The sequence below is a fragment of the Varroa jacobsoni genome, unplaced genomic scaffold (assembly GCF_002532875.2).
Source record: "Varroa jacobsoni isolate VJ856 unplaced genomic scaffold, vjacob_1.0 contig03155, whole genome shotgun sequence".
Classification (NCBI taxonomy): domain Eukaryota; kingdom Metazoa; phylum Arthropoda; class Arachnida; order Mesostigmata; family Varroidae; genus Varroa; species Varroa jacobsoni.
In genome coordinates this window covers 1-16,043 of record NW_019214969.1, presented here as the reverse complement: position 1 = coordinate 16,043, position 16,043 = coordinate 1, and the positions used below count along the sequence as shown (strand labels likewise).

At 44.0% G+C, this 16,043-nt stretch overlaps 1 long non-coding RNA gene across 1 annotated transcript in view; it reads right to left on the bottom strand.

The window, feature by feature from the left end:
* The window catches only part of LOC111272762 (uncharacterized), a 35,544-nt gene extending 21,203 nt beyond the window's left edge, over positions 1 to 14,341 (bottom strand). The window contains exon 1 of the long non-coding RNA XR_015315829.1: positions 13,883 to 14,341. This is a non-coding gene — a long non-coding RNA (uncharacterized LOC111272762). The remainder of the gene's footprint in view (positions 1 to 13,882) is intronic.
* Positions 14,342 to 16,043: the final 1,702 nt, after the last annotated feature.

Below are 16,043 nucleotides of genomic sequence, written 5' to 3'. Positions count from 1 at the left end.
TATGCACTATGCATCATGACCAAGTGAGTCGAAAACACCCTGGCAGACTCACGCCTCTAATGAAGAGCCGATGCCCCCTATTTGTTCGAACCACGCCACGAGAAGACATATACTCTAGCAGACGTCCTTTCGTGTCAAGGCAAACTAAACAGAGAAAAGCGGGGCACGTACGCACCGTCGCGTGACAGGGTGTCGATTTTACTGTAGACGATAGTCCGATTGCGAAATTATACAGGGCAGACCATGGAACGAGCTGCTGCTTACACGAACCGTCCTGAGGTTTAAAGAGTGATCAAACGTTCACGCTCGTGTGCACGCTCGGTGTTTTAGTACTTTTGCTAACGCAAGGTACGATATTTGTGTTCAGCTTGCGCAGTCGCGCAACGAGTCGTGCTGAATTGAAAGTCCGCATCGTATGTCGTTAAATCAATCGAGGCCTGAACGAAGGAAACGTCAAGTCATTGAACGTACTTACTCTGTTTGATTTTCTCGGCTCACTTTTAGCAAAAAGGTCATCCCAATGTTGTTACATTTCGCATATCAAAACATTGCCGCTGCAAAATACAAACGAATTTCCATGAAGACTATCTTTAATTTTCATAGAAATTCGTTGCCGTTCGCCTATTTTTGACCAGCGGAAAATGAGATTCTTATAGTGCAACGCCACAGGTGACATCTCTATGGGAAGGAGCAATAATCACATACTATTCCTCAAAGGAGAGAAGGTCTGCTGATTAGCGCTTGTAGGAAGTGAACTTTCCAATGCTGAGTCTTGCATAGCGACGTCCGCTTAGTTACTAGGTGTCTATGACGACTTGTCATAGGGAAACAAGCGCTCGGCAGATCGCTATATCGGATCTGTCCGGAGGCTTGGAGCGGGCATATCTCTATTTTTTCCACACACTCGATATCTGATAGTAACTTAATAATCAAAAAGAGCTCCGACGACGATCGGTAACACGCTCAACCATGCTGATATAGCAGAAACGAGACATTGTAAGATTCGGAGTTCAAGAGGGATATGAGACAAAAGAGGGAAGTCAGGGGATATCTCGCAGCGGCAGCAGCAGCAGCGACAACTAGCGGACGAGCAACAGTTACTCGAAGAACTCCGAGTTCAGAGGGGCCAGCTCAAAGATGTATTAGAAGACTAGTTCCCAGATGAGCGGGCGAATCTCAATGATGACGTCGGTATCACGATTCTAGCAGTGGCTGCTGTTCTGCGGCGCGAACGGATGATGCCTATAGAGGAAAAAGAAATGTGAGTTTACGCATGTACCGTGTCTATGAGAGTCGGCGCCACTGGTGCCGGTTACCGGCGACGGGTTAGGGTGTGCGCAAATCCGCGTATGTGGCACTCGTCGTGTCTGGAAACTCGAAAGAAAGGTGGAAAAAAAGGCTGGAAGTAGAGTTCCAGCCAAGAACAACATACCGGGTGATGATACCTTTATTGCTCGCGTAGCAGTTGTGTGGCATATAACGTTGTCGCCTTAGCGTCACCGGACTTTCATGTATAGTACTGTCCCGTGTCGAACTGTCTACGATTTCTGCTGCGGCTGTCGCCTGCAGACCTACGAGCTATGCCGTTGTGCGATCTTCCGTCTATCTAGTGCACCTAGGCACACATATGTTCGACGAATAGCGGCGCACACGTTCAAGAGCACATTTTGGCTCTTAACGGAGGCTGAAGGTGACTTCTAGCCAGGATGACTCACGAGTTACGATGGAAGGTGACTTACGGAAAGCTTTTTGCGAGGTAGGTTAGCTGGGCCCGCCGCCGCAGCAGCAGCAGCAGCAGCAGTAGCACTCCTTATGATTTGCAGCTGAGTTGAGGCTATTGGTGATCGGTGCACGAACGGCGGCTTCGTGGGATACCTACGTTGTACTATGGCATTTGTAACGGTACCCGAGGATATACACTGGCCGGTACGGCAATCACTGAGCAGTCTCGTTTGAACAGTGTGCTGTTAAAGTGACACCGTTAATAATAATGGTAACAATAACGGGGAAAGCCAAGGTAGAAATGTCAGTCGGACACCTACGCAGTAACGATAAGCCGCGGCAAAAAGCAGCCTGTTATTTCAACATTTTAATTGTACTAAGACGCCAGCCGGGGTAAATTCTCCGAGACAAGTCGATAATACCCTCTATATAGCATGAACGAGAGTTGTTTTTCGGTAGGGACCGAAACATCTCAATACTGTTAATTATGACAGTGAGAGGATCAAGTGCGATACGATGATGTATTCCAATTTGTCCTGCTTGAATCTAGCGAATTAGGGAACGACCTAGAAAATTAAAGTTGTACACATGAGAGGCTTCTTTTTCTTGAGGCCATATCTCAACCTACTGCATAGAAGCGATAGACGATACAATTTACCCGTAAGTGGATTGCTCAAATTTAGGACAACATTGTTTTGGCCTGTGTGCACCAACTGAGACACGTGCATGTTGTACGCTCCTCTCTAACCCCAGATATCATGAATTATTTCGCATATTATTGAGCATACGTTCCATGTGGTCGAAGGTCGTCAGCTATCAGCTGACCTAAACTCGAACGAGCTGTAAAAGACACTAATGGAAATAGATCTAAATTCAATTTCACAATAAATGCCGACCTAGAAATACACTTCTGCTCAAGCTGCTATAAACTTCGAAACCGACGAAACGCGGCCCCAGAGCCGGTGCTCATCCACTTCGAAATTTCCGATCTTTTGATGTAACAACAAAAAAACACCCACTTTACAGGTGAGTTGCAGGTTCATCTCAGGTTCATCTCAGGTTCTGGCCCGCGGCCTGGCGCTCGAACATCTTTTTTTCTCTAGAGCTATGTACATATTTGAAAGGCAGACTATGTGTAACAGCGACAGCTCAACGGTTTCCGTGCAATCACTGCGGCAACTTTCGTAGACCGGCAAAAAGATCGACACTAATCGAGTCTACTAACGAGACTGAAGGTGTAACAGCTAGCCGGGATTCTGAGCTTCGTCGCGGGTTTCCGCTTCGTATATGAATGTAGTAGCTGTTTTGGCAACAAAAAAGAGTCTGGACTCCAGCCGATAGAACTTCTTTTCGCCTACATTTTCATGGGAGCGAAAATACTAACAGAAAGAACGCATCTCCTGTATAAGGCGACCTCGTCGTTGCTCCTCTTTGTTGGTGCGCAATGATTGTCAGTGATATGGGCCTGAGTTGATAGAGGAATCAGCACAGACTCGCGAATTCTACATGCTGCTGAATGACGCACAAGCGTCATGTGTCGTCGTAGTGACTGAGTGAAGAAATACGGTCTCATGGAAACGAAGACTCAAGTAGAGCCAAACTGGTATCTCGAATAGTCTCCCATAACGCAGTTAGCTCACCGAATGCAAATTAATCATTATAAAACTTATTTAATAGCTGCAGTAATAAGATAGTAATTTAGCTTACTTTGAAACTGCCCGATTTTTCGACTGTTTGATTATATGTTATTACGCCGTTCTATAGAAAACAATACGTTTATGAATTTCGGGTAAATAGCACTTAATGAAATAGCTAATCTATCGAGGGAAGCGGTACGCTATAGTTAACCTGACCATGCTGTAGGCAATAGAGTAGGGCTTTCGGGGGCACCCTAGCGTTTACTGGGGCGCCGCTTCTAGCCAACAATCGAATGGTGCCGATGTGGATATCCGTTTGCATTTAAATTTAACGAAATGGAGGCCGTTACAGAGGTCAGCACACGAAATTGTTGTTGAATCCCGTTGCTTCGCTTCAACGTTCTACAACTCGTTTCGAACGGGATAATCACAATCTTGGATCGACGCTCCTATCTACGGTGTTTCGAGTTTGCCATTATATTATAGCCGAATATACAGATACACACGTGTTGCTGCTCCATACTAGGGCTGGCCGAGCGGACACCATAGCAAGGACACTAAAAACTATACAGCTCATAAAGACTTTCACTGCTAATTCGTTTACCAAGATGGCCTTCCTTAGCTTACGACAAACGATTTGCTGCCAGGCCGAACTCAATTAAACTATAGAAGTTTCTTTTTTTTTCCCTGTTCTTTTTCTCGTCCCTGCTTTTTGAAGTACGTTGCGTATAATTTGCACAAGGTTCGCTCGCCAATGGGTACTCAGAGCTTCTTAGTGTACATCTTGAGGTTAGTAGTTTTTCTAATGCGAATCCTGTCGAAACAGTCGTTCATATCACTATGTGCAATCTATAACAATCTCACACTACACTGATACCCGCTTGCTTCATGATATAGGTAGACTACGCAATTGTAAATCTTAGCTGTTCTTCTTAGACTGGAGAATTTCGACTTTTTAGAAAAGGACATGTTCGAGGGCCCCCTTAGGCGGTGCCCTGGATACAGGATAGGCTTTGTACTCTGACGTTAACAAATCGAACCAGGGGGGCTCCACCACTTGCTTTTGCCCGCAATGGCCAGATCAGGTGCAGCCGGTTGAGTTCGATCCAATTGGTTACGCATCTCGTATCGGAGGTGAATAGACAAAACCATACGCACAGAGACATTGCACTTGTGCTTAAGTACTCGATTCGTGTTGTTACTCGCTGTTTAACAGAGATCATCTAGCTCAAGGCACCCCTGGGCGTCATCGGTGTTGTTAGCAGTCCCGCCGCTGTTGATTGGTCGACAGAAAAGAATTTGTTCGTGTACCAACAGATGGGCTTTGTAGCAGCGGAACCCAATGCTTCGAACTGTTTTAGGGGCTCGATAGCAGCTTGCGCCATTGCTGCGCAGAGGAGATTCGTTGACGGTCTGCTGTTCTGTTATGAGAAAAATCATCTGAGACATGTTTTGGCGGTTGCTAGACGACGATCCGTAAACGCAATGTCGAAACGCGGCTCTCACAGTTTGAGATGTAACGAAGCGAAGGAAAAAAACTGCTCGTGGAATTTCGTAGTTCTCAGTACGACGTACCAAGTAACGAGGTGAACACGGGGAATGCCTGTAGGTGTAACAAGCAGGCTGGAATGCCACAAGCAAATATAGGGAAATTCGGTGGAAATGATCAGCAATTAGTACTCGGCTGACCACATAGGGGGGGGTCAGGCATAGCACTGTCATTAACTTGAACGTCATGCTTCTAGTCGATCTGCTCGACGCTCGACAGTCGAGACCGCGATAAAGGTTATACTCGGAATCTTGTCCAATAGAACCTTTCCAAATTCAATGAATACATTTTTTCGTTTTTTTTTTTTTGTATTAGATCACAAACGCTCTGTAATTTGACAAAAATGGTTTGTTACTATTGTTACATTATAAGCGATATGCAAGATAGATTAAGTCTCATAGTGGTTCAGAAAAACTTATACTGCAAAAGGCACACTTTAACAGGACACTAAAAATGTGGATTTAAACACGTTACGCCTGAATCTTCGAATCGACCCAGCTCTATAAATTCTTGCCTTAGATAGGCGCTCATGTCTTCAGTAACCTTCCCCTGTTCGAAATGCAGAAATTGCAGCCGCATATGTACAAGAGAAACATGATTTTAGAGGATACTTGAGCACGTCAAAAAATTGTCATCTAGTAGCGGGCCAAAGCTACTGCTCAATACTTATACGGGAATAAAACGTTTAGCAAAGAACGTAACTTTGTAAAGCTGAGCTGAAATTATTTTTATATTATTTTGACATAATTTGTCATTTAGGATGAAAGAATGAGGATATCGTTTCTGTTTGGTCTGAAGTGCATCTCTAACACGACTAAACATTTCATTTATAAACCCCTCGGGCACTTGATCGAACCAATCGACTGATTACCTAAGCCCCTTGAATGGCTGTTTTTATTTTTTTTTTCACAGTTTTTTTCTTCCCCAAGCTCCAAGCTCCCCCAAGATCGAGTTCCTTCCGGCGCTAGAGATCACAAGTGTACACCCTTCAGGTTACTCACAGACGTAATCCTTGTACTACTACTACTACTACTACTACTACTACTACTACAACTATTATTACCAATAGGTTAGATCGTGAGAAGTAGGACGCCACTGACCACTCTCATTCACCCGCCATTGCTCAGCGAGGATGCAGGGCCCAGTCTCTAGACTCAACATGCTTGCATAGTAGATCCTCTATATTCCTTTCTTCGACTGCTACCCAGTAGACGTGTTTTGTCCTGTGAGCTACCTAGCTAACCAACAGGACAACTCTGAACCGACAAATGTGGACTAAGATGCTACCGCGCTCTAACGCGACTAGTAAAGAAGCCATCTGGCGGGCAGGTGCTTCGATACGCCATAGCCGCTATCGCCAGCAGGGCCTATACGGCCTTAGATATACAATCTGCACAGACTTTACTATAACAGCTTCCTAACCAAGTGCTGGCTGTCTTAGCTGAGTTCACCCCATCTGCCCTATAAGAGGGGCAGACTAACGACTGAAAGATGTCTCGTGTCCCGCTCTTCTTGGTTATGACATTACTTGGTTTGCACAGCGCCCCCGCGTGATCTCAGTCCGATCTTTCGATCTCTCTCGCATCGTCCACAACTCTATGACTGGCTTCTAGAGTTCATTCTGTGCTGGTTTCTGCGAGTAGAAATGGATGTGTGTGAGTGTTGAGCTGTTCATGGAGCGAGTGCGACTGCGCCTGTTTCCGTGACTCTTTGAATGGCCGTAGCGACTATTCTGCCTCGAGATGTTCCATTCTGTCTTCACAAATCAGAAGTCTACTAAACTCACGAAGGCGAGAGGCGCGTCAAATGAAAGAAAGAAAAGTGACGAGGACGCAGAGCACCAGCGATACAGGACTCCGGCAAAGGTTTTCAGACATCGGATCTTTTCGGGCTCCGAACGGCTAGGCCCGTAACAGTTCGAACGCACTAGGCACACCCATCTATGCACACTCATATGTGTATAGAAGGAGGCCGTAGAAGCGGTGAACATATCAGACCAAGGCGCCGAATAGCAAGACGACGAGAAGGAGTGCAGGCGGAGCTCGTAGACGGCAACACATCGACGCAGGCAGGAGTTGGACAGATGGCGCTCCACATCTCAGACGAACTCATCGGCTAGCGCGAAACGTTGTACCGTACCACCTGTGCTTCTTGTGCCCCTGCAGCGGGCAGCGTTGACGCTTAACCCAATAGGTTCTCCAGCACTCTCACCAATGGACAACAACCATTTCTTATAAGAGTTAAAAAAAATCCTTGGAGAGTCTACCAATGAATCTTCTGGTGCCGGTATTGATCGGTCGAGTCTAGGTATCTTTCAGGTCAATTTCAATAGAATTCTATTAATATAATGGGATAGATTTAATGGAAACCATTTTCTAGATGACGAATTCGCTTCGTATTTGGAGTGATTTGAGGTAGTTCTAATCCTTGCCTCACTCTTACCTCGACCCGTAACGAATCATACGCGGTCAGTCTGATTTTTTTGGTCAACGCAATTGTGAAAATGCGCACCCTTCTACAATTCTATGTTGGCATAATTTTACGGTAAAAATGCTTTATTGGCTTCACGGACGATCTTCGCATTTAGCTTAATTAGTTAAGGTAAAAAAAAATCAACTTCATTCAGAGGCGAAAACGCGTTGTAAAATGTCTTGTAAAAGGCATAAATAAAGGAGATTTCTTGTGTTCACAGACTTCATTGGCACGACCTATATTATAAAGGAGTTCGTTTGATTATCAAATTAACCCCAGTCGAATGCTGAAGTTAACATGTTTTTCTATTCTGAAAAAAAAAAAAAAATAGAAACTTTACTGTTTTTTAGCTCTTTTTAGCTACTCTTCTTAGTCATTTGATAAACAATTTCTAACGTCGGTGAAAGCTGCATGGTCGGATTTGGGTTTTCGATTAGGGTGTGCATGGAACATACCTGTGCACATAGGTGATTCAGCTCTGTCGTACTTCAATTACCTTTCAATGATTAATTTTAAATGGCAGTTCTCATGAACTTAATTCCGCGTTTCAGGTACAGGTTTATCGGTTACTCAACTATAGCCACGTAACCTTTGTTTAGAATTAAGCAATTTATTGGTAAATGGTGGGGACTCATCTCCCTTGCGACCTTGACAGCACTCATATGGGATTACATTTACCGCCGACAAATAAGGCAAAATGGAAGGAATACTTGGGAAAATATTTAGCGCCTTTCCACAGTCGCTGTTGTCGCTTTTATCGTTCGTGCTGCCGTTGATTGCAAAAACGCCTGGCGACTTTATCACACGCCCGCTCTGTCGCGCCATTGCTTAGACGGATTTCATCGGGCGGCGGTTTTTACGAGCGCATAACGCGTTTAATACGCTAAGCAACGTTTGTTTAGCAGCCCGGCTGGAAACTCGGGACGCCACGAGCTCAGGAAACACGACGCCCAAGTGACGCGCCCAAGTGATTCAGCCTCGACACGACCGATACCGTCAGAATCTTCGGCTGGCATAACGAAGGCGCCGCCAGGTGGTATCTCAGTAAGTTTCTAGGAAGTACGATCTAAGCATGCACACATTACAGACACCTGTGCAAGTTACAGATCCAGACTTTGCGGGGAACTTGTCTGAAGTGGCGGTGAATTTTGTCGAGAAAAAGCACGATACGAACGGTGCTTAAAGAATGTTTGTTTGCTGGTCTCTGTTGAAACATAAGAACCAGTTGTAGGCACAAGTAACGGTTATCGCGTCGCTTGACGCGATAACCGGCGTAAGGCAAGTATCGAAATGAAACGTTCGGGAGCTCTACAGTAGGAAACGGTGCAAAAAGTGTTCGGCAAACTTTGCTTGATTTAAGAGAGGGCCTTCCCCTGTTTGACAAGGCGCAGTGTCTGGTCTAGGACGATCCCAATCGCGGGCCGGCTACTCACGTCTGGTGCCTATCATTGCTGGCTGACGCTGTCTCCCTCAGCGAACCGATACTCGGCTGAACGCCGCGTTTCAACCCATTTTACGAGCGACACCCGTGTCGTTGTTACTGTCGTCGTTGGAAAGGCGCCTTGTTGACGACATCGAGTGTATCACAGGATGCATTCTCGTGAGCAGAAAAAAGTAGCTCAAGAAGACTGAGTATTGTTGATGCCTTGGAGAAGGTTTTTAAGCTCAAAGGTTTGCAGTATTTAGTAAAAGGGCAGAAGGCACGGGAAGTAAGAGTGGGGATTATTGGGATAAAAGAAAGAACTTGAAAACGAGTGTAGAATATCCAACAAGTAGCCGCCCCTTTCACAGTGATCGGTGTTTAGATAATCTACGCCAGCAATAACAAACAATAAGAAAGATATATGTTTATTCCACCATTGCAAAATTAACGGAAATAAAACGTCAAAGGTCTAGGCCCGTTTTTGACCTTCCGGCAACGGCAAAAGTAACCTATGCCCACAGAACGTAGGCCACATCTCTCCCCAGATAAGGTTCTTTTTTCCTTACGAGCTTACAGATTACATCAATCAAGCGACAAGAGTTTACCACAACGGCGAGCGGTTCAGGGCTATTACTGCCTCTTGCAACTTTTACCTTTGCTTGTTCGAGACTTAGCATTGTTAGGCCAGGTTTGTTTGACGTGTTGCAGTGGCCTAGACTAGTGCAGGCCGATGTCCGCACCAGTTATGTAACTAGCCGATGTCCAATGGCTAAGACGATACGTGTTATAAAATAAAAAGTAGACTGTCGACAACCGCTGATGAACGCTGATGTCAGGTCGCGGGACATATCCTATCTTTCTTGTCCTTCATGCCCGCTCTCCTTTGTCCTGCCGCGACTAAACGGCTGTTTTCATAACCTGGCTGTTTCAGCTGAAAGTACGACTGATTTCCGTTACAGGCGCAGCTATTTTCTCTGTAGGTGGCTCGTGGCCACGTCGGCGTTATGGTTTCACTGATGATACGTGTTCTTTAGTGCACGCAAGAGAACAAGGAAGACCGGTTGTGAACAAAGAGGCTGTCACTACGCGAGCTGGCACATTAATGTGTTACTGGTAACGAGAACGGCTACTTATCTATCAACGGGTCTGCAAAAGATGACTGTAAACACAGTTTGTGGGCAGAGGCCATCAGCGACTGTGCCTTTTATTCCACACGCGTAGACACACACAGACACACAGAGATAAGCGGGTACGATTCTGTCTGGTAAAGGACACGTATCAGACGACAATTTAGTGCCGGCAACTTGATAACGTCCCATGTTGTGTAAAATAGTAGGTATGGTACAGCAGCCTGCTTATAAACCAGTAGCATATAATAACAATAACAAAAAATCGCAATATTAACTCTCGATATTTGTGGCCCTGAGCGTAAACGGATGTGCTTTGAGGCGTCACCTAGGCCATCATTTGCCCTGCTACAGTAGCGGCCGCCGAAGACAGTGCCGGCCTTAAAATTTTCTCCTCAGCGGACCCAAACAGGGGCCCACTTTCGTTTGAGGAAAGCGTTCACCGATAGCTCTTCTCTCCAGAGCGGTTTCCACTTTCTAGCGTCAGAGTTTCAACATGCATTAGCGTATTCGTACAATGGACACCGTTAACAGGTACACCCAACGTTGAAAGTGCGTGCACCTTACGTTAATGATTAGGATTGATGGTGCCAAACCTACAATGGCTATTAGAGGATATCTAAACGTTAAGCGCTAATTAATTTTTAATTTCAATCGCTTCGGGACTGTACAGCATATTTAGTTGTAATTGATGATATAATTACTTCAATATTTTGTGAAGAAGTTATCTTCGTGATTGTCCAGACAAATTATTATCGTTAACGATGATTGATTATTGTTTTGGGTGTCGCCTGTCCGTATATCATTAGTGCTATTCTTCGCAAACGGATGATGAAGCATGTGGATTGAACGCTGATGAACTTCATTAGAACTAGCGAATTCGCTCGAAGACCTATCGCCAGAAAAATCGACCACTGCAATTTTAACTTGCGTTGCTAAGTAACTTGGAAGAAAGAAGCGTTAGGTAAATAATCTTTGTCTATCATTATCTGTCTGTCTATTATTCAGCAAAGCACACGTACCACAAAATGTACGATGAGTAATATGCAGCTAGCAAGCGTACCGCTGGCTCTACATTGAGATGACGCCAATAGTCTTCACGTTACCTAACCAGCAGCCAACACGATCTAATAATAACCTGACTGAACCAAATTGTCAATGAATATCCAGGCACAGATCTGCGGGTCAAATGTAAACGTTTCCAGCGAAACAGAAATAGGCAGCGCAAGATGCACGTACGTCTCTAATTATAGACAACAACAACTAACAACAGTCCGCCGGACGGTTCGCGCCTGTCGCTCCGGGAGGTCGCCTGCCAGGCTGCCACCTCAGAAGCACCTCAAAATTGTTGTAGTATACCTATCGCATCGAAACAGAGCATAGTACGCACGGAAAGAAAAAAAACAAAAGCAGGAAGGCCAGATACATCGCGAGCAGATAGCGCGCAGAAAGTCTCGATTAAGTGTCGAGCATTGGGACGATACGACGGTAGCTAGTATGTCCGCCGTCGCTTCAGCAAACGGGTGCTTCTCAGATGCCCAGAAACGCTAAATAAAGAAAAGGACGTTTTTTGTCGGTGACGAATCTTTGCATGGGTCCGCGAAGCATGATTCACCCAACACAGATTAAAGCACTTTCGTTTCGTATCGATGTGGAAATCGGCTCACGCCGACCCACCCACCGTCGTACCCACATTATTGTTAGCTGCGAGCACGAGACAATGCAATAGGGGAACACCATAGAACTGTACCATTCATGTACTCGTCAATCGAAAATCACAGTAAATATGTCTCCTTTTCATAATTTTCTCTGTTAGTTTAGTAGTTTGCTTCACAGGATCACTCTAGTCGATGCTCAACCGAATTGTGACGACCACACGACTATACCCACGCTAATACGATCGATAATCGGTTAGAAACAAATGCTTTTAATTCGCATACGTTACCCTATCGTGCAGCTCTATATAGCTGGGTTCTATTATATGCTTGAGCTTCGATAACTTGTAGTATTAAGACGTTTATAGAAGCCAAGAGTAAGCGGGTCCCGTTCACTTTCTCATATAGAAAACGGTATTGAGCTTGTTTGGCTTGCGTTCCATGAGCCAGTGGTATCAGCTAGGAAAAATCGATAACCGATATCTGCGGTAAACCGAGAGACGGTATTCTGATCACACCGAGATTAGCCTTTTTTTGAGCTTCGTTGATTTTTAAGCTACGTAACAGTCGATCGAACCGTACGACGTGTACTCACCTGACGAAAGTAAATATCACCCTTTATCAGAGAATCAGCGCGAAGACTGGCCGGTTGCGGGACACTTCATAAAAATGAATTCGTCTCCGTGTGATCTCTTCGTTCGCCTTATATTCTGGATTTATGATTTTAACTAGGTTGTTTTTCACCAGCAGTAAATTGGCGTTCAACCTTCAAAGCCGACAAGCGATCTATTGCGGGTCGCGCATAGGAGACAACAGCCAAACTCTCCTTGGCATTTTAGCGATACTGGTAAAACGGTACTGATCAGCCAGTCAGTCGCCTAAACAGAGGGCGGTACTGAAAGCTTATATGAATTTCACAAAGATCTTACTTTACTTGTTTGGCTAGACCAAATACATTCTTCAGTAGATCTCCGTACGTCGCAATGACCTGCCCGCAGATGCCAGGACACCTACGTGGGACAGTTTAGAGCCGTCAGCTGAAGACTTTTACCAACTGAATAAAGCGAGATGGATGGTGGTCATTGTATGGCTACATCAGTGTGCATAGTTAAACGCTTTACTACCCACGACCTTAACGTACACCGAGCTACAGCCTAAAAACAGTAGATTTCAGCCGTACGAAAGCTGTCAAAACAGAAAGCCGTTCGGGAAGACAGCCTTTCGTCGGCGAGGACCCTGTCGTCTCTTAGAATTTACGTATATGTCTATTAGCATATGCATTACGCCTTCGTCATGGTAAATTCTTTGGTATGAACTCGTCTCTCTTGCGTGTTGCACTTTGCGCTGTTAATTTGTCCATAAACTGCCCGGAACGATTCGATGTGACCACTTGCCCGAAAGCATGCCCATGTCTTTGCCAGCCCAAAAATTAAAGGGAAACGAAGTGGAGCCTGTTTCAGGAGCCGGAATGATTTTCGGGCACAGCTTTGGCTGAGACAACGCATTTCCCTCATCGGATAGATCACCTGATTCATGTTCAGCGTACCTTTTGTTTTAAATGGGGTTCAATTGGGTTTATTTAATATCTTTTTTCAGAGTCGTCGTCACTTTTAGGTTCTCTCAGACACAAGTGATTAGCCACATTTGCACCGATACATGGTCGAATCTAGTCTGTTCATTTTCTCCTAGGCGACTCTCGAATTCTCCTAGGCTCAACAGTTAGGCCCTATGCCTACTCCTGTGATAAGCAGTGAAAATACCTTTAGGCGATCGTGGCCTGCCGTTTGTAGGAATATAGTCGAATGCTAATATCGACTGTTGCAGACTTTAAAAGAGAGACCTATCAAGATAGATAATTTTTCACAGAACAAGAAATACAAAATGCTTTAACATAAAAAAATACCGTCTACTCGTGGAATGAATCAATGACCTAGCCGTGTAATTATAGATGCATAGATAAGCAAAATTTTTTTTGACATCTCGCAAATGTACACACACATATATCTATATATATCATACAAAGTAAATATTAGTATATACATATATACAGTAGTATATATATATATATCGTATATATATATATATAGTATATAGTAGTATATAGTACTCGATATATATATATATAGTATATATATATATATCGAGTATAATTACAATAATAGTAACAGTACGATGACGATCAGACATTTCTGTCTCAGAGCCAATCAACAAGAGGAAAGTCTGTGTAACGGCAAAAAACAGTCTTCGAATCGAGATGTTTTATTGCGATAAAATAAAAGAAACTGTTTATTGTTTACCTTATTTTCGCGGTATATGAATCAAGTAGCAGCTTCCCATCGATGTACACGACTAGGTCAGGGCACTACGGCGCGAACCGTTCCGTTACCTCAAAATTTACTGACAGAAATCGTATGAACAGAAAAAAAATACAGGAGACGAATCGTACCAGCCCTTTAGCGATGACACGCCATCTTGTATTTCCATAGCTTCCGTTCGTACGCCACGCATTGTTTTCTATGCCACTTGTTTACGGCAAGAGATATCAGTAGCTGACAGGTTGCTAACTGGACTAGCGCCGGACAAAGATAGATAGTTAATATATTGACCAAGTTCGACGGCAGCTTTTATAGGGTGCCACGTTGATATCGCTAAGTGGCGTTTCAATATTGATATTGGCTTGTAAATGGCCTCGAGGACTGAACCGTTACGATACGAAGATACCTGCCCTTTAGCTCAGTTGATTCTAATACCATAATCGTGTAACACGAAATCACCATCCACCGCTCGACTGATCGTTCCGTCTTGTGCGCTAGAACATGCGTGCATGAGACGCACCAGTCAGTGACTAACGCGTGACCAAATAGCACAATAATTAGATAGATAAATATATTAATTAACTTATAGATTGGCGGTTGTCTTAAAAAATTGTGATCATATTATTATGATCGGACATGACACCGGGCAATTTTGTATTCGCGAAATTGAGTTGTTCCAACACAACCACCCTAGCTGCGCACGAGAGAACCCAGTCTATAAATAACTATCTCACTGGATGGATGAATGTCACTATAAAGATTCCACGGGTTAATTTCCTAAAAAAAAAATCACTGAGTATCACTGCCCTCGGAAATCAAGATGCTTCAATTCTAATTCCTGCTCCACAGTTGTCTGCTTTCGATTTCACTCTGTTTTAATCGTGTGACATAAAATTGTGCGCGGGCGTACAGATATTGGATTAAATTATTGATTTGAAAAGGTGGTCCTTCTAGGCAACAAGATCGAACTCTAAATTATTGAGTTTCACTACAGCAATTCTTGTTGGTGACATAAAATTCAACTGCCGACCTGCAGAAGTGGGTTCGTCAACTTAATAACTCAAAAAACGATCGCCAAACACTTTACGCAGGCTTGCGGACTGACACTAGGAATTTTAGAAATGCTCTTAAGCGAACCGGTCTATACCTCGGAAGTAATTGATTACTCAAACGCAGAATATCGATACGTGCAAAGTTCTCATCGATAGTTAAATTTGTTTGAACTTATATTGAAAAGTTCAAAGTCAATGTAGGTTTTGCCCTATTGTAGCAGCATATTTATATGTACACATGCCGAATAATTAATTCGAAACGAGATAACTACGACTGAACAACGTGTGAGTCGTAACACCGAAACGATATTGTAGCGCTCGCGAAATCCAATGGAAGACGACGTAACTGCAACATGGCGGTGGATTGGCTATTTCGAAAAACTGCCGCGACATAACCGGAATCGAATTAATGACTTGGCCATGGAAGTACGCTCGTAACGAAATAAATGCCGACCCGGTTCTCAGTTTAAGTTAGGCTTGACGTTGCGCGCGTCATGGTTATTTTGATTATTTTTGTAAGGGTTTAATATTTGAAACACCGATACCTCTAACAATAAACAATTGTACAGGTAGCATGCTACAAATCAACAGGTAGATTTCGATAGAATAATTATAAAATCAATTGGCAAATAGTTGAGGTAACATCAGGGAATCATAATAGCAGTGAATTAGTCCATACAAAATGGATACCGTGAAATAACTCCTGTTCAATAAGCATCAAACGATATCATTGACGTACCTCTGTTACGTACCAGAAAGTCGATCTTTGACGTTAAAACACTACGCATTGGAAACCGTTATACCGTACTTCCTGGCGCCCTACTGCCGTCAATGCTACGTAGACAATTTTAGTGTTAGCAAATCGACTGTGCCTCGTAGCAGCTACGTGATAATAGAGAATAATGGCCTATGTGTTTAAAATAGATATTGCAGACAACCGGCCCGAACGGCTTCCACCTGTTTATAGCATTTCTAATGCGTTCGCAATGACAAATATTATGTGATCTCGTAGGAGAAGGGCTGCCGATTGCGAAGTTCAAAATCGTGGGTTTAAGCCATATATATATACGGTTAATAGAATATATATACGG